Genomic DNA, 18,775 nt, shown 5'->3' on the forward strand with positions numbered 1-18,775 from the left:
ATGTTATACTATTTTGATTTAGAACTACACTGGCGGTGGGATACCCTAAGTTGTATACGTATCCAAAAAAGTATTTTGAATCGCACTTTTGAATTAGGTGCGATATAAAATGCCCTTAAGGACCATTTTTTGCAACATTTATGACCAGAAGATGAAGAAGTGGAGAATGTTATACTATTTTGATTTAGAATTACACTGACGGTGGGATACCCTAAGTTGTATACGTATCCAAAAAAGTATTTTGAATCGCACTTTTGAATTAGGTGCGATATAAAATGCCCTTAAGGACCATTTTTTGCAACATTTATGACCAGAAGATGAAGAAGTGGAGAATGTTATACTATTTTGATTTAGAATTACACTGACGGTGGGATACCCTAAGTTGTATAACTATCCAAAAAAGTATTTTGAATCGCACTTTTGAATTAGGTGCTATATAAAATGCCCTTAAGGACCATTTTTTGCTATCTTTATGACCAGAAGATAAAGAAGTGGAGAATGTTATACTATTTTGAATTAGAATTACACTTGCGGTGGAGATGCCCTGAGTTGTAAAAGTATCCAAAAAAGTATTTTGAATTGGGTGCGATGGAGATGCTCTTAATGAAATTTTTTGGTTTTTTTTTATGCCCAGAAGACTAAGAAGTCGAGATGCCCTTAGTAAGCTTATGAAACATTCAAGTTAAGTGCGGTGGAGATGCCCTTAGTTGACTTTTCTTCAGAACTACCAAAAGCGAAGCAGTGGAGATGACCTAAATAGGAAAATGGAATGTGGTTTTGAATATAAATTGATTTGTTCAATTATTCAGTTTTGAGTTCAAATGATACCCGAGGTTGAGATGCCCTTAGTTTTCATTTTTTTTCGTTCACACATGGTCAAACTAAAGTGTCGTAATCAGGAGCGGTGGCAAAAGAAGAATGTAGCAAAATTTCAATTAAGCCAATTAAGAACCTGAGAAGCAGTGGAGATGCTCTAAGTAAGCACCTCTAAACACAGTGCGATGCGGTGGAAATGCCCTTAACTGTCAAATTTGGTCAATTCCTTTGAATCAGAAGTTAGCAAAGCGGTGGAGATGTCTTAAGTAGGATTTAATTTTAAAATAAAACCAATTTGAGAACGTTTAACAAATTGGGGTCAATTTCCAATCACATTACCCACCTCGCGCTCATTCCCATAATGGATTCTAACCTCAACGAACAAAAAACCACGCAAAAAACTCAAAGCTTCAATACTTTACACTACACCCCTCAACAATTTAAATAAAATGTTCGTCCCATATTTCTGGGCTGGCTTTTGCTACAAAACTCCACCACAACCTCGGGCATCGCTCGCTCGCTCGCGAACATAACCTTAAGTTGGGGCTAGGAAAAAAAAGTCTAGTGCATAGAAAAACTAAACACACCGCGCGCGCGAGACTTTGAAGCTTCGTCGTCGTTGAAAATGGCAATGAGAACTGCAAAGCGAGAAAAAAACAACATGCAAAAGTATTAAACTGTTGACGGGTTGGGAGAGAACAAAAAAAATGGTTAAGCTTGGTGCAGCGTGCACAGTTGCAAAAAATTAGACATTTTGACAGCTGTCAGTTTGACAGTTCGTTGAATTACGGTTGTGAAAATGCTGTCAAATTTTTCTTCAGTGAATTTGACAGTTCCAATCAAGATTTTTTTTTTCAGCGTGCACCAAATGGAGACGAACGATTGCTAGGCGACCCCGCGAGCGAAGACGGGTGCAACAGAGTAAACAAAACAAAACTATGCACGCTGAAGGGAGCGTACCCAAAGTGTGCGTAGCGAAAAAAAGCTCCTCGCGAGAGGAGGGCGCGAGGGGTTTGCGTCGAAATAAATAATTCATTGTAATTGAAAAATACTGCTCCAACGTGCATAGACGAGAGTGCAAGAGAGAGGCAACAAAAGGAAAGATCGGAAAAAAGAGGGAGAGAAGGTTCGGCCAAGGAGAAGAGCGAAAAAAAGAAGATTAAACCTTTTTTTTTGCATGTCGCGACGAGGGGTCCACCGAAGGTGGACGCGAACGGGGAAAATTTCTTTGACAGTCGTCCTCCGCTATTTATTAAATTTATTTTGTGCCCACAGAGTGCGCTGCGCGCAGCTGACGAGGGGCGCCCCGATTGCGAGTGACATGCGAAGCAAAAACGACGCACACACACTGAAATAAATGAGGACATGGAAAGTATAGTTCCATTTCGAGGAGGCAAGAAAAAAAAAACGGCGGAGAGACCCCGAACGCCAGAACTAGGATCGCAAAAAAGTATTTTCTATGTGCGGTGTTGAAAAGGGAGGTAAAAACGCTCTATGTACACGGGTGCAGCAGCGCCGCCAAGCGGCACACTAGCGCAATCCGACGCTAGTTTTAGTGTTGATTCTGACTGACATTTGTGAGCGATTTGAATGCTTGGGGAAAAGAGTGAGGGAAGCACGCGAGGGGTGCGCGGATATGTTTTTTATCATTATTTTTTTTTGTGTTCGCTCTTCTTGATTTATTTTAATGGACACTATGTACTTGGATGGAGTTTTTTGTCTTTTTTTCCGAAGTTGAAGGTACTTTTCCGTTTTTCTCGTTTTTATTATTCCTGTTTGCTGGTGGCTGCTGTCGCGACGCGACTCTGCTCGACGAAAAAAACTAGTTTGGTCTAGTTTGAGTGAATACTGTTTAAAACTGCTCAACAATTCTGTTTTATTCTAACAGATTTGAAAAAATCTATAATTCTAATGTTAAAGTGTCGTACCCCTCGCACTCTAATCGGATCTGCCAAATTGACAACTTTTGATGTCAGTTTGACAGATGTGATTAGGGTGCGGGGGGAAAGACACTTTAATTTCTTAAAAAAAAATCAGTTTGACAGTTTGACAGCTCAAGTGACCGAGGGTTAGGACACACCTCTCTTTTCAAAATTCACCTAACCTAAAATTAATTAATTTTTATACACTTTTCACGCACATTTCCAAGCCGTTTTCACCGCACAAAGTAGCCAAACGTCAGCTGACTGACTGCAACAGCTGATGCCCGGCTTTGACAAGCCAACATAATAACGCACACACACACGCGTACCGGTTTCGGCGCCGATCACGTGCACGGAATAACCCCCAAAAATCGAGCAGAAACGTGCTCCCCAACGCGATGGAGAGGAGATAACCGGCCTGCGAGTGAGTGAGTGAGAAGCATTCAACAAGAGGTTGTTTTGTTTTCGACGGCCTGCTCCCCTCACTCCGTTTTCCTCACTCCTCGCGAGAGATGAACCGGCGAACCAGTTGATGATTAATCCGCGTTCTCCTCCCTCTCTCTCACCCTCTTCTTCGTCGCCGCTCAGTAGGCTGTGATGAGAGTCGCGTGCTGCTGAATAGACCGCGCGAGTACGCAAATTTGCTCACCAATTTTCGGCAACGAGTGTGAAGGGGGTGAGCGGGTGAGAGAGTGAGAGAGAAAATTTGCGTGAATCAGCTGTTTTTGGGAAAGAACGTGAAACGAGACGACGTCGGGGAAGTTTTCGCTGTCTCGGACTGCATACTAAATTTGATAAGTAGAATAAATTTGCTGAAAAAGTGAATCATGGACGCGATAGCAAGTGCACTTGAAAACATTTGATTCGTTTGTCATGGAAACTTTCCTAAAATGTTTATCAAACTCTTTGTTTCACAGGCTGTCCCACCTTGGTCAACAAATGTTTTCGTGTAACAATTTAAAGCCTCAATGTTTTATTTTTAAATGGTTTGATTTGCCTCACTATGGTCAAAGATTCGTTTTGTCTCATACTGTTTGTCCCAATTGATGCTAAGGTTGTCTCATCATTTCTGTTCAATTTGGTAAACTTGGAAAAAGTTTGAGTTCGTCTCATAGAATCCGTCTCACCTTGTTAAAAAAATTCTGTCCCACTGGTCAAGGCTTCGGGTTGTCTCATAACATCTGTCTCAATTTGTTAGAAACTTTGATTTTGTCTCATACAATCTGTCTCACATTGGCCAATGCTTCGGGTTGTCTCATTATGTCTGTCTCAATTTGGTAGAAACTTCGATTTTGTCTCATACAATCTGTCTCACTGTGGCGAATGGTTCGATTTGTCTCATTTTGGCAAAAAAATGTGTGTTTTGTTTTGCAATCGAAGTAACTTTTCAACAAAATTCTTTCAACAACATCATTTCAAATCACTACCAAAGCATGTTCAGTGAGCAATTTCAATTGAGCAAAAAAAGTCTCACCGCAATAACGGGTTCTGATTGCATCGATTCAATCTAAATTAGTTATTTATTAAATTGCCTCCAGTACTAGGAAGAGTGAGACAGACCACCTCCTCTAGCCAGATGGGCGCGATAAGAGCCGAATAATTTAAATTAATGAATATTAACTGATTTTCTCTGTAAGCACATCTCTCGCCATCATCATCATCATCATCAATGCGATGACCTCTGAGTTTTTCCCCGATTTTTTTCTAGCCATAAAAACAACTTCTTTTTTGCAACATGCAACAATTCTCATCATGAATTCTATCGCGCGAATCTCATCGCTCGCGATAAAAAGAGAGAACGAAAAAAAAAAAAACGAAGAAAAACAAAACACAATCGAAATAGGAAAACGGCAACGGTTGAGGAAAGAAAAAAAAAAGCTCGTCAAGAACGGACGCGAAAAACAAGCAAAATAAAGCGCAAAAAGGAACGAAATTGAACTTCAGCGCGCGAAGCATCATCGAGTGGGTTTCCCCTTGCATTCACGTGGAGTCTAGGTTTGAGGGTGGTGCGAGGTGTGCTCTGAGCAAAAGTTTGCCGAGTTTTGAGGAAGTGATTCACTAACTTTCCGTTTTGCTAATTTTACGAGTTTGTTGAGTTTTGCTGAAAACGAACAAACTCCGCAAATTCTCTGAACAGTTGATTTTTTTTTTCATCTTAAAAGTTCTTTTGAATGATTTTAGAAAAATTGACTGAGACTTTCTTAAGTAAACGATAGATAACATTGTTTGTCATTGTTGCTCAAAATTAGCAAACTCCAAAAATTCTTTGAAAAAATATTTTTTTCTGTGCTGAAATGATTTATCAGATACACAATTACGTTTTGCCTATTTTTGAATCAATCTTGCAAAAAATATTGATTTTTTATCGCATAAAACAAGATGGAAAACAAAGTTTGCTGAGTTTTGCTGAAATTTATAAACTTGACAAATTATATGGAAAGATGAGTTTATCCATTATCTCTTAAAAAGTTGATGTTTTTGTAAAGAAATCGATGCCTGGAGTCTAGCATTTGGGGTGGTTCGAGATGTGTTCTGAGCAAAAGTTGGCCGAGTTTTGCGGAAGTGTGTTACCATTTGATTGTTGTTTCCGTTTTGGCAATTATCCGCATAAATATTTATACTTTTGTAAAAAGCATGAATGAAAATATAATTTGCTGAGTTTTGCTGAAAACGAACAAACTCCGCAAATTCTCTGAACAGTTGATTTTATTCTTCTTGAAAGTTTCTTTTGAATGATTTTAGAAGAATTGACTAAGACTTTCTTATGTAAACGATAGAAAACATTGTTTGTAAAATTTTGTTCAAAATTAGCAAACTTCGCAAATTCTTTGAAATTTTTTTATTTTGTGCTGAAAGTTTGCTGAGTTTTGCTGAAATTTACAAACTTCACGAATTCTCTGAAAAAAATATATTATCCATTATCTCTTAAAAAGTTGTTGTTTACATTAAGAAACCGATAGAAAACAATGTTTGCTGAGTTTTGCCCAAACTGAGCAAACTCCATAAATTCTTTTAAAAAATCCCAAATTGTATTTTTCTGTGCTGAAATGTATTTCAGTGGTTAAATGTTTGGCCGATTTTTCATTGAATTCATCAAAATCATTCATTCAAAAATCACAATTGAAAATTGTTTGCTGAGTTAACAGAATAAATAAATCCAGAAATTGTTTTAAACGTTACATTAATTTTTCCTACAAAATACTTTTTTCGATTTCCGCAAAAAATCGTTTTTTAAAGCAAACTCTAGAAAACATTATTTGCTAATTTGCTCCAAATGTGCAAACTCTGTAAATTCTTTGAAAATAAACTATTTTTGGGCTGAAGTGTTTAACAGATTATCATTTACGTTTTTTCAATTTTTCACTTAATTCAGCAAAAATATGGATACTTTTGCATAAACCACAATGAAAAACATAGTCCTTTGAAGCGTTGCTTTAATTCTTGTAAAATGTTCTTCTGAATATTTTTTTAAGGAAAAAGATAGAAAAAAATAATTGTTAAGTTTTGCTCAAAATGAGCAAACACCTTTCATTTTGTTCAAAACTTGCATTTTTGGGCTGAAGTTATTTAACTGGTTTATATTTATGTTTTGCACATTTATCACAGAATTTACCAAAGTATAAAGTACGATGAAACATAGTTTGCTGAGTTTTGCTGAACAAACTCTGTAAATACTTTTAAAATTCTCCTTTTTTGTGCTGAGGTGGTTTAACTGGTTTATGTTTCCGTTTTGCATCGCATTCAGAAAAATTATTGATAATTTTGCAAAAATCAAGATAAAAAACATAGTTTGCTGAGTTTTGCTGAAAGTTGACAAACTTAGCAAATTATTGGAAACGTTGCTTTAATTTTTCCTTCAACAATTATTTTAAAGATTTTAGCAAAAATTATTCCTTTGGTATGAAAACGATAGCATACTTTGTCTGCTGAGTTTTGCTCAAAATGAGCAAACTCTATAAATTCTTTTGAAAAATCGCAGTAACCACAAACGTGATTTAACTGGCTTTGTTTCTGTTTTGTCGATTTTTCATTGAAATCAGCAAAATTATTGATACTGTTGTAAAAAGCAGAATAAAAAACAAAATTTGCTGAGTTTTGCGGAAAATAAAAAACTCCGCTAACTGTTTAATGATTTTAACAAAAAAAAAAATATGAAGAAATCAATAGAAAAAATGTTTTCTGTGTTTTGCTCAAAATGAGCAAACTCTGTAAATTCTCTTAAAAAAATGTTTTATTTTTAAAAAAGCTCTTAACCACCCCAAAACCCCACACAAATGCACTTCCCCGCCAAGCTTTTCAGCAAAGTTGTTGCTGTGGTAGATTTTAGCTGGCTGGAACTTTAACAAGTAGTTTTTCCGCCTTCCACCAGAAAGCCATCATCATCAACATCATCGCGAGGAGAAAAAAAAGTGTAGGAGAGCCTGTTGCAGCAGCAGCTTGAATGCAGTTTTCAAAGGGGGTGGGGGTGGGACGGGTTGTAGGTCGGTGGTGGGAAGCAAAATTGCATTCGAACTACACAAAAAGGCCAGCGAAAAAGAGTCTAGCTAGAAAAAAAACGAACGATGTTAAGGGATGAGGGCATTGCCGGAGAGGGGGTGAGGGGAATTGTATAGTCGAGGTAATGGCAGCAACAAAAAGTACACACAACGAAGAAAAAGCACACACATCTTGAGAAACGAGAGAGAGAGGAAATCACAAAAGATGGAAAATTACTGAGCAAAAGTTTTGACTTAGGTTGGGCGAGAAGTTGATTAAATTTTAAAGCTTGGAAGAAGCTTGATTAAAATTGCGGAAAAATGTGATTTTTTCGAATCCTTGACTCTTGCGAGATAAAAATAATGGGTCACAATTTTATTTTCACATATTTGTTGACTCATTTTGAAGTTTCAAAATTTTCAGCAAACTAGAATTGACAAATAACATTTTCAGCAAACTTCTGTTCCGATGGTAAATTTTTCAGCAAACTTTGACAAACAATTTTTTTTTGCAAAATTTTCAGCAAACATCAATTAAAGAATTATCTTTTTTAGAAAACATAAATTTCGCAAGATTTTTTTTCAGCAAACTTCGATTTTGCGCATTTAAGCAAAACGATTTCATCAAGCGACGAACCTTCAAATTTATTTCATTTTCTTTTCAAAACTTCAGCAAAACCACGCTCAGAACGCTGACATCCTGTTGCATGCCACCGCCGGCCAGAATAAATCGTTTCAACTATTGAAACAAGGAAAAAAAGCGGCCTGCACCGTCCCGATCCCACATGATGCATTTTTATTTCCAACCGTTAAAACGAGGAACTAAAACGAGTTCCCCGCTTGCTCCACCCTCCCCCCAAAAGGGGCCTAGCCCCAAAGTTGTGTATATTTATATATTTGTTCGATTTTTTTCCTCCCTCTCTCTCTCTCAACTCTTTTTCATGACTGCATTACTGGCCGACCCCCGCTCTCCAAACCTTCCCTCCCCCCCCTCCCCCCAACCATCTCAAGTTCAGTAGAAGTATAGAAAATAATAATAAAGGTGGCATGCAATTGCAATCATGCGAGATGGGGTACCGACAACCTCCTCCCCCCCCTTATCCATCCCATTAATTCTGACAGAAAGTGGAGAAGGAGGGGGGGGGGGGTAGTTCCCCAGGTACACACCGTTTGCGCGCAAAAAAAACCTTGCCTAGAAAAGAATAATTTTAATAAACAAGCAAAACCCAGCGAGAAAAGAATAGTGGTCTTGATGGGGAAGGGGGGAGGGGGGGGGGGGTTACTAGCAAAACGGGGAAGAGAAAAACAAAATTACATTGATTTTTTTCCTCTCGTTTTCACAGCTTTTTTCCGTCTTTTCTTACATGCAACAGAGGGTTTCGAGCGAGCAACTAGCAGAACAAGAGAGTGGAGAAGCGGTGTTAACCCTTGGATGTCAGATGAGAGGGAGCTTTTTTTGGTGGAAAGCTTTTAAAATTTCACGCAGCTGATTGAGTTTGGGTTAGACAATGTTTCTCAGTGTAGTTTGATAATTTCAATAATGTAGCATTTTTAAGTTAAGATTTTCAGCAAACTTTTGTTTTTCAGCCAGTTTTTCGGCAAACATTGTTTCCACCTTGTTTTCAACTGATTTTTTTATTTTTCAAGTTTATTTCTCAGCAAACTGGTAATTTATTTATTTTGATTTTCATCCAATTAGAAATTTGCATTGATGCTTTTAAGCCAACTCTAGTTTTGTTGGCAGAATTTTGGCAAAACAAATTGTTAAATTTTCAGAAAACCTGATTTTTCGATTTTATTTTTCAGCAAACTTGATTTTTTTAAATTTCATTTTCAGCAAACATGAAAATTTCAGTGATGAGTTTTCAGCAAACAGCAGTTTCAGTAGCAGGATTTTTGGCAAAAAAGGTTTTATTTTTCAGCAAACTTGAACTTTTAATATTTTTTTTTAGTAAACTTTGTTATAGGATTTAGATTGTCAGAAAACTTCTTTTTTATTAGCAGGATTTTTGCCAAAAAAGTATAATTTTCAGCAAACCTGATTTTGTAGTTTAATTTCCAGCAAACTTGAAATTTTCAGTGATGCTTTTTTAGCAAACTTTCGGCAAAAAAAAAATCCAGCAACTTTGCTTTTTAAAATTGGATTTTCAGCAAACTTGAAATTTGGTGTGCTGATTTATAGCTAACTTTAGTTTTATTAGCAGGATTTCGAGCAATTAAAGTAGAATTTTCTGGCAATTAGATTTTTAGATTTTATTGTTCAGCAAACCTTCTTTTTTATTTTGATTTTCAGCAAACTTGAATTTGCAGTGCAAGCTCTAGTTTTATTAACAGGATTTTCGGCAAAAAAGTATAATTTTCAGTAAACTTATTTTTTTAATTTAATTTTTCAGCAAACTTGAGTTATCAAATCTGATTTTCAACCAACATGATTTTCGCAGTGATGCTTCAAAGCAAACTGCAGTTTCATAAGCAAATTTTAAGGAAAAAAATGTATTATTTTTCAGCAAACTTTTTGGCAAAAAAGTATAATTATCAGCAAACTTGATTTTTATATTTATTTTTTCAGCAAATTTGTTTTTTTTTTATTTGATTTTCTGCAAACTCAAAAATTTCAGTGACGGTTTTTAGCAAACTTCAGTTTAACTAGGCACTTTTTGTTTGGCAAAAAAAGTATAATTTTATAATTTCCAGCAAACATAATTTTTCAGCAAACTTGATTTATCAAATATGATTTCAGCTAACATGATTTTTGCAGTGATGATTTCAAGCAAATTGCAGTTTTATATGCAAATTTCAGGGTAAATAAAAGTTTTATTTTTCAGCCAACTTAACTTTAATTTTTATTTGTCAGTAAACATTTGATTTTGTAATTTTGATTTTCTGCAAATTTTTGACAGGCAATTGTATTATTTTTCAGCAAACTTTGATTCTTAGCAAAATTGAATTGTAGTTGAATATTCAGCAAAGACATTTTTTAGAATTTTAAAATAAATAAATTGTTTTGCTTTAGTATTAATCAGATTTTGAATATTTTTTCATTAAACAATATATTTTGCAAGACATTTTTCAGCAAAAAATGATTTTGCATTTTATAGTTAAATGTTAGTATTTACTTGAAAAAAAGTTTACCTAAATACTTAAATAGTTTTCCAGCGAAAATAGTTAAATAAGGCTTTAATTTAGTAAAAATGGGTTAAGAAAACTTAATTTTTTTCGTCATGATTTTGAAAAGACATAGTTTTATATTATGTTTTTTCAAGCAAACTTATTTTCAAAAACCTTTTTAGCACGCCTTTGAAATTATACTTTTCATTACATTTTAGTTTGGTTAAAAAAACCAGCTAATTATTTGAGTAATTTAGAATTTATTAAAAACAAAAGAAGTTTTTGCTGATTTTTTCATTAAAACTAAAGTGATGAAAAGTACAATTTCAAACACTTGCCGAAATTTTTTTTAACAAAACTTTCAAATTGTTTAAAAATTAAAAATTACCTAAGCTTTCAAATTGTTTAAAAAACTATTTTTTTAACAAACATTAAATGTTTTAGTTCATTTTTGTCAGAAAATTCAAATTTAAGATAATAAATGTTTAACAAACATGAATTTTAAGAAAAGTTTTGGTAAATCTTTTTCGGCGTTTTTTTAATTTTTAAAGAATTTTTTACGGTACATTATTTTTAATTTATTCAAGAAATAAATATAAATTTAAAAAAATGCAAAAACTTCAAAATTATAAAAAAATATTTTATGCAGTTTGCAGGAACAACTCGAACTAATGTTTACACGGTTACATTTTTTCAAATTATTTTAAATAAAGTAAGATTACAAGAAAAATCACGTTTTGCAAAGTACTGAATTGATTTTACATTTTTTTTAAATTAACAAAAGTGGAGTCCATTTCAAGTTGATTTTTAATATAAACTTTTGACGTAGGACTACTTTTGGAGAAAAATAATAAAAAAAAAAACAATAAAATATGCTTAATATTCAGCCTAAAAGACTACTATGAAATATGTTTAATAAAACTAAAAGAAATAAATGAAAACGTGCTTTTTAGTTGAATTTTCGCTTACTAAAAATTTGACGTAGGATTACTCACTTAATTGCTGATAGAACAACCGATTTTAAAATTAAGTTTTCGATAACAAACAAAACATGCACAATGTGAAAACAGAGCCGTTTGTAATGTTTGTTGAAATTATCAGAAAAACATATTTTAAGTCATAAAAAATGACGTAGGACTACTGTTTGATTTTGATTTTGATCCTAATGACATCAAGTAATTTTTTATTACAGTATAAAATGACAACCAATGTGAAAAGAGAAATTACTTGAGGCAAAACTACAAATTTCATAACTTTCTAGTGCAGTTTGCTGCTAGAAATAAAATTGAAGTAGGACTGCATCTTGAACTAAGTTGTCTTCTGATTGATATAAAATATTTTTTTGACTGACGGAATTATGGACCAAAAATGTTTCGAAAATAAATTGGATTGATTTTTAAACAAAAAATTTGACGTTGGACTACTTTTCAGGTTTATTTTGAATCCTTACTATTTAAAATGTTTTACTGATTCAACCGGAACCAGTTTAGAGAAAAAAAACAACATATTTATTTTTTCTAGCGGGGAATTTTTTTCAGTGTTTAACTTGACGTAGGACTACATCTTGCACATGTATTTTTTTATACTGATTATGAATAATGTTTTTGACTTGTAGAGAAATGATATTTTTGGAGGTACTGAATCAGTTAATTCTTGGAAATTTGTTTTTGTTGATATGAAGTTTTTATTTAAGTTTTGCGAAACAAATTACTTTGACGTAGGACTACTCTTTCCTGTGATACGTTAATACTTGAAATTTCTTAAGAGTTTTCCCCCAAGTCACTTGAGGGTTACCCCCCCCCCCTTAAAGTAAAGTGGGAGGCTGCGGTTTAAAGTCTCTCTCTATCTCTCGGAGGTCTAGCGGTGGCGGCGGCGGGTGGCCGGCTCTAGGTTAACCTTCAGAATAAATAGGTTTTTTTTTGTGTGTGCGGTGGAGATCGCGTACGTACTACAAATCCGCTGATTTAAAGGCTAAGAATAAATAATCGCGGCGGCGGTTGTGCAATGAGAGAAGATTGCGGGAGGTTGAGGTGGGGGGAGCGAGGGGAAACACACTCGCTTAAACTTGGCGTTGGTGGCTTTTCCAGCTTCCACCCCTGGTGCGATTCCGGATTGAGCGTTCTTTTTGCTGAATTTTTAAAGTTTTCAGCAAACTTTTTTGACTTGAAGAATTTTTCAGCAAATTTTTAATTACTTTTTTTAGCAAAGTTATTTGGTGTTTTTGTTTACTCAGCCAACATTCAGTTTCAGCAAACTGTCAAATTGCATTTTCAGCAAACTTCTTTTTGGTCTAAACTTTATCAGCAAAATCTTTTTTTTTTGCTGTTTTTTCAGCAAACTTTAATTTCGCCATTATATTTCCCTCACAGCACACCTATTTCGCGAAATTGCCTCTCCACCGCACAAAAAACAGGTTTTTCGAGAGTGCTATTTTCATTTGAATTCTCTCGGGCTTGTAGTAGAAAAAAAATGTGTATTGCCTTTGTTGACTCAGCGAGCCCTTGAAGCCCGGTTTTCCGTGAAGCCATTTGGTTTAGAGACAGAGAAGGCAGAACAAGCCTCCTCCGGAGGAGGAGGAGGTGGGAAAAATGTGTCTAACTTAATGTTTTTGCTAGAACTAAAACTAGTCGTGCCGAACGGTTAAATCGACTTAAGGTGTGGGGGAGGGGTTTGAAGGAGGGAGGGGGTCTAGTAATTCTCCGGTAAGATTCCAAGGTTTTTGCAACAACGATTTTGCCCCGGTGATGCTGCTGGAGCCACTTTGGATCTCCGCTGGTGAGAGGTTTTTTGTTGTGGAAGTACTGAATTTGTAATTATAGCTAAACGAGCAGCATTATGAATTCTGAAAATTACGTCGCAAACAACGCTCTTGGATGATTGGAGAGGGAAAAAGTGGGCAAATTGACGCTTTTTCTGCGATTTCTGATGATTACAATTTGAACAAAATTGATCGTTTAGAAAGTTTATACAATTAAAATTAATAAAGTTGCTGAAATTTGCTGAGTTTTGCTGAAAAAGATTGTTTCAAATAAATAAGTACAAATTGGTACATGTAGATTCCAAATTTGAAGAAGTGTTCAACAAAATCAAAAGACTGAATCATCGGTTTCCGTGGTGTAGTGGTTATCACATCCGCCTAACACGCGGAAGGCCCCCGGTTCGATCCCGGGCGGAAACAAGATGTTTTTTTTGCGGTGAATTAAACGGCATTTTATAGCAAAGTTTTAAAATTTGAAGTTTGGATGTTTCAAAGAACACGCAAAACTGCAAATGAAGCAATGCTCTTAAAATGTGGACAACAACAACTTTGACAGTTTGTTTTTATGGCTTCGCCATAATGGCGTGTTTTTCGGACAATTCCCTAAAATTGCGTTGACACACTTGACGAATGTTTTTTTTTTTGCTTCTACCTCCTTCAACCAACATTACCGTCGCCAGTCGTAACCATTTCGTTCGAAATGGCACTTTACCAGACCACAGAAAAAAGCATGATTATGATTCATTTCACTACTTTTTTTTGCCTTTCCGCGTCGTCGTCGTCTGTCAAACTCCTCGCGTCCAACAAACCAATTAGCCGTTTTGTAGTAATATTTTTTCGTTTTTTCCACTATGTGTCTCTCTCTCTTAAAATTACGTAGTCACAACTATAAAAAGCAATTACCCCCTCGCCCCCACCCACCCTCTCTTTTTCATCGTGTATTTCCTCCCAAAAGTCGTCCGTCACTTTGACGTCCGCGCGTCCCATAAAAGGAGATATTTTGAAATTTTTGCTCCCTCTCCCTCTCTCGCTGCTTCTTTGAAATAGAGTTCAACATGTTGTTTCGTAGAAGGCCTCCAGCTAACTTTTTTTTTGCCCCCCTCCTGCAAAGCCTACTACACATTATTACAACTATTGCCGGTTGCCATAAAAAGCGAGCTGTCATCGTCGTCTTCGCGTGACACGTGTGTGTGTGGTTGTCCTCCTCTTATTATGCTATTTTTTGCGCCTCCCTCTCCGAAGCTTTCGATGCTGTTGTTGTCATTGGCGACGACGTCTTCCCTTAAGGTAATGATGATTAGGCCCATTTGTTTGACTGTTTGTGGCGCTTTTTGTTGTCCCTTTTAGCTTTTTTGTGTGACGTTTGAGTTGGAAAATATGAAAGTTTGCTGGCGAGCGTTGCCATAAAATTGTTGCGCAAACGTCTAAACACGTGGTTTTTATGGCAAACTGCGCTTGCCAGAATTCGTCGAGGTCAAGCTCAATTTTTCCAGAACAAAAGGTCCGCACTTTTTTTTCCCCGACTGCGTAAAGTTTCTTTTGCGTCACGTACAGCAACGCACAAAAGTAAAAATAATGAGAAATAACAACGCGGCGCTGGCCAAGAACGGGAACAACAAAAAAAGAGACACAAATTGTATTATATTGAAAAATAAGCAAAAAATTACGAGGTTAATAGCTATATTTGAATGAATGTGCAAAACAGTGCGCGAGGAGGAGAGGGGCAAAAAATAACAAGTCTCTCTCTTCTTTTTGCGTTTGGATTCTGTGAGGTGCTTTTTTTTGCGCTGCTCTTGGGTCCGTCAAATTTGGTTTAAAAGCACACAAAACGACGTCAAGAGAGAACTTGGAATTGCAACAAAAAAAACGAACGACAATGATCGGCGTCCAAGAAATTGGTTTTGGACCACGGAATGGGCGAAATTGGGGAAATTTCGTGCGAAAAGTTGTGTCGAAATGGTCAAATGTAATTTTTTTAGTTGCTATAAAAGTTGTCATAAGGTTTATTGCACTTTGCCTTACCCCTTGCTAAGGAAATACACTTTTAAAATTGTTTTTTTAGAGCTGCTATAAAAGTTGTCATAAAGTTTGGCCAACCCAACAAAAAATAAAATACAAAAAATACACATTTTTGTTCACTTCAAATTCAATGTGCATTGATTATTTTTTGGTTGAAAAGTTGCTTTAAAAAAATTGGTCAAAATAATTGCTATTTCTATAACAATGACCTACCCGATAAAAACAATGAACTACACTAAAAAAAATTAGCATACATTTTTACAGCATTCGCTATAAAATTGTCAAAAGGTTCTAAATTTGACCGTCATTCAAAAAGCAGTAAGAATTTTTACTTTAAATTATTGTTGTTAGTATGAAAGTGTCCCTCCCCTCGCAAAACAATGAACTACACTGAAAAAAATAAACACAACATTTCGACAACATTCGCCTCACAACTGTCAAAATCACCAATTCCAACCATTTCCGTGCGCCTCGGCGCGCTGAAGGTCGTGGATCTCTCGCGGAGAGGAGGCCAAGTGGGGAGACACTTGAAGTAAACCAAATCAAAACAAAAAACAGAGGCGAACGAGTGTGTGCGAGAGAGAGAGAGAATCCAGCAGCCGGGTCCGAAAAAGGAGAAAAGGTTAAAACGATTTTTTGATTATGATTAATTTCATTTAAGCAGACGCGAGGCAAATGGAAGGGGGAAAACGAGGGGTTTTACAAGAAGGGGGAAAAAATATAATTTCGATCTGAAATCGAACGAAGCCGGAATTACGCATGACTTTGAGTTTTTTTTTCTGTCGATTTTTTTTTTCGGTCTCGCTCTGTCCATCTAAATTTTTATGGCGCGCCAGTTGAGGTCCCAAGTGTCAAACAAAAAGTCAAGCGTAGCGCTTCAATTACCACTTTTTGGTTGTTGTTGTCTCGGGGTGTCCTAACCTCCAAATCCACGTTTTTGACCGCTGCGTCAAGCTTTTTTTGTAACAATTTCCACTGAAGAGATGTGCACAATTTGTGGTAACTTTGTGAGACGAGCGTTTGGACGAAAAAAAAACTAACACCTTGGTACTGAGAGATGAATTCTGGGGCTCTTAACGGCCACGAAGTCGTCGACGACGACCAAGACGTGAAGAAGATAGTCTAATTGGGGCGATTTTTTTAACGCGTTGAATTAGTTGAAGTCCGTTTTTAATGGGGTTTGTGTTTCATATTTTTCGTAAAGTTGAAGGGGGCCTTCGAGAGTGGCGGTTGCGTCACTTTGTGAGGTTGGGTTTTTTGTTTGCTGTCAAACAAAATGTTAAAAGAAATGGAGTACGGAGAAACGGAAAGCTGTGCTTGCAGAGGCAATTGACACCTGTCACACGATCGGGGACGATTGTTTACAGTTTTAATTAGGTGATGCCAAAGAAATTGTGACTTTTTTCTCTTTCCGGCTAAAATAAAAACAAAGTAAACAAAATAATTATAGCATTTTAGGTTATGTTGATTGTCATACCCCTCGAGGTATTCTTTCAATGTCTTACGTCAGATGTCAAACCTTAAATGAGTTGAATAACTTAATTGCTTTTGTGTTCTTATTCTATCAATAGATTTTGCATAAGTTTTCTGAGGCACACTAATCAAAATTCTTACTTCGTTTTCTTGAATAATTCAGTCAAAAATTCGTTTTAGCAAATGTCACATAGTAATGATGGCATAAAAACAAAATAATATAATTTATCTCAGCTTAATTTTAGTCATAATTCACATCATCAAGCCTAACAAAAGAGCGCTGTGAATCACGACCATGACAGCTAATTTTGCGTTCTTATCAAAAAAAAAAAACCACAACCAGTGCACAAAAGTTCCATAAACAGTGATCTGACTAGTATATTTACGCTTGAAATAAAAGAAAAAAGAACGCGTGATGAGTAAACAATTCTGCGCGCGAACTCCCCCTGGCGGCATTATTCAAAATCGAGAGAACGGAAAAAATATTTTTCAATAAACCCCGTCGTCGTCCAAATGCAAAAGACAAACACGCAACTTTCCATGGAGGAGGCGGGTCGGGGATTTACTTTTTTATTTTCTTGGAAGAACCGCGCGCACAAACAAGTTTTGTGCCCTACGAAATTGAATTACCTGGAAGTGTGATGACGTTTAGTCAAGATTAATCTCTGGAAAAAGTATAAATACACTGAACGAAATCTACATCTAATTTTTGTTGCTATAAAAAAAAGCAACAGTGTTGTCAAAAACAACAAATTTCATCATCTTTCCTCAAAACCCAAAACAAAAACACTGAAAAAAATCGACGCGCCACTTCCAACAACAAACTGTCACCCGCGCTCAAAACAAAACAAAGCCGCTTCCGCTAACCTTGAACCAGAAAAACACACCAAATCGATCTCAATTCTTTGTCGCCTCCTTCGAATCAGCAAAATTTCCCATCTGCCCGGTGCCGGTGCGCACATTTTTGTTTTTGTTTATTATTTTGTGGAATTCTCACTCGCGCTTTGTGTCAAAACGCGATAAAATTTTGACTCACACTCACTCACTCACGGAAAGGTGTCAAAACTTGGAAATGGTCAGTCGGTGTGACGAACCGAAAATCGATTGTTTATAATTATAACAATTATCGATTAACCCAAAAAAGAAAAAGAGGAGGGATGCTGTCAAGCTGAGGGGTGAGGTCCACCGAGAACTGTTTTTTTTTCGATCGAAACGGAACGAAGATAGCGCTATAAATATTTTGCCAAAGTGTGACATTTTTGTCACTCGGGATGATGGATCCCAGCGGAGGCCGGTGACCTCATTTGCGAAATTGATTCCGGTGGTGAAGTGTGCAAAAATGTTGGCTTTAACCCAATTTAGAGTGACGTTTTGGGAGCTGTCAAACTGGAAGGCGCCATTATGGCAACTTTGACAGTTGTGTTCAGTGTTGCCATAAATGCTTTTTTGTCAACAAAAAAGTTGCATTCTATCGAAACAAAGAAAGTCTGACTAAGAATTCCGCAAAAAAGGAGCAACCGCAAAACGTCAGAGCAAACATTCTCACCACAAAAAAAAAACAACAAATCGAAATTACAAAGACTTTGAGCGTGAATTTGTTCGGGAAAAACACACACAGCAGCGATAAGATCTTGTGCACAAGTGCACCACGTGAAAAACGGCAACGGCCACACATTGGAAAAGTCAAAATGGAACAGTGGAACGCTGAATAAAACAGGGTAAACAACGCCGAGCTGAGCTGAGGTGGTGTGAGTTCTGGCTTGGTAATCATCATTATGGGATCGCCACAAACGTCGTCAAATGTGTGGACATTACGCTATCTGATTTTTTGGAAAAAAGTAATTTTTCAACTGAAGTTTAAAAATATTTAAATTGACGTTTCGAAAATTTGGTAAACAAAGCAAACTTGCCATAAAAATGTCGAAACGTCAAACCCAACAACCGTCACATCACCCTAACCTTTGTTGCTTCCTCCGTCCATCTAGGGACGGGTCGTCCTTTACCCACACCACAAAACTACAATATTTCTATACTTTAATGCTCGCCAAATTGCCTCTTCTTTCCTCATTCCTCGCTTTTTTTTGTTGTTGTCGCTCCTACTGAAAATGGATTTTCCCCAGCGAGAGCAAAAAAAAAGAACTCAATTCGAATAAAATAGACCGTTGTCCTACAATTTTCCCGGGAAAAAGGTTGGATTACCATGT

The 18,775-nt window shown here is 36.3% G+C and overlaps 1 protein-coding gene and 1 non-coding gene across 7 annotated transcripts in view; one reads left to right on the plus strand and one right to left on the minus strand.

The window, feature by feature from the left end:
• Positions 1-18,775, minus strand: part of LOC6044762 (protein bric-a-brac 1) — a 44,709-nt gene that overhangs the window by 23,298 nt on the left and 2,636 nt on the right. The gene's annotated exons all lie outside the window — the stretch shown is intronic.
• On the plus strand, positions 13,427-13,499 carry Trnav-aac. Its single transcript has one exon. It is a non-coding gene; the product is annotated as a tRNA-Val (tRNA).

This window comes from Culex quinquefasciatus, chromosome 1, assembly GCF_015732765.1.
Source record: "Culex quinquefasciatus strain JHB chromosome 1, VPISU_Cqui_1.0_pri_paternal, whole genome shotgun sequence".
NCBI classification, from domain to species: domain Eukaryota; kingdom Metazoa; phylum Arthropoda; class Insecta; order Diptera; family Culicidae; genus Culex; species Culex quinquefasciatus.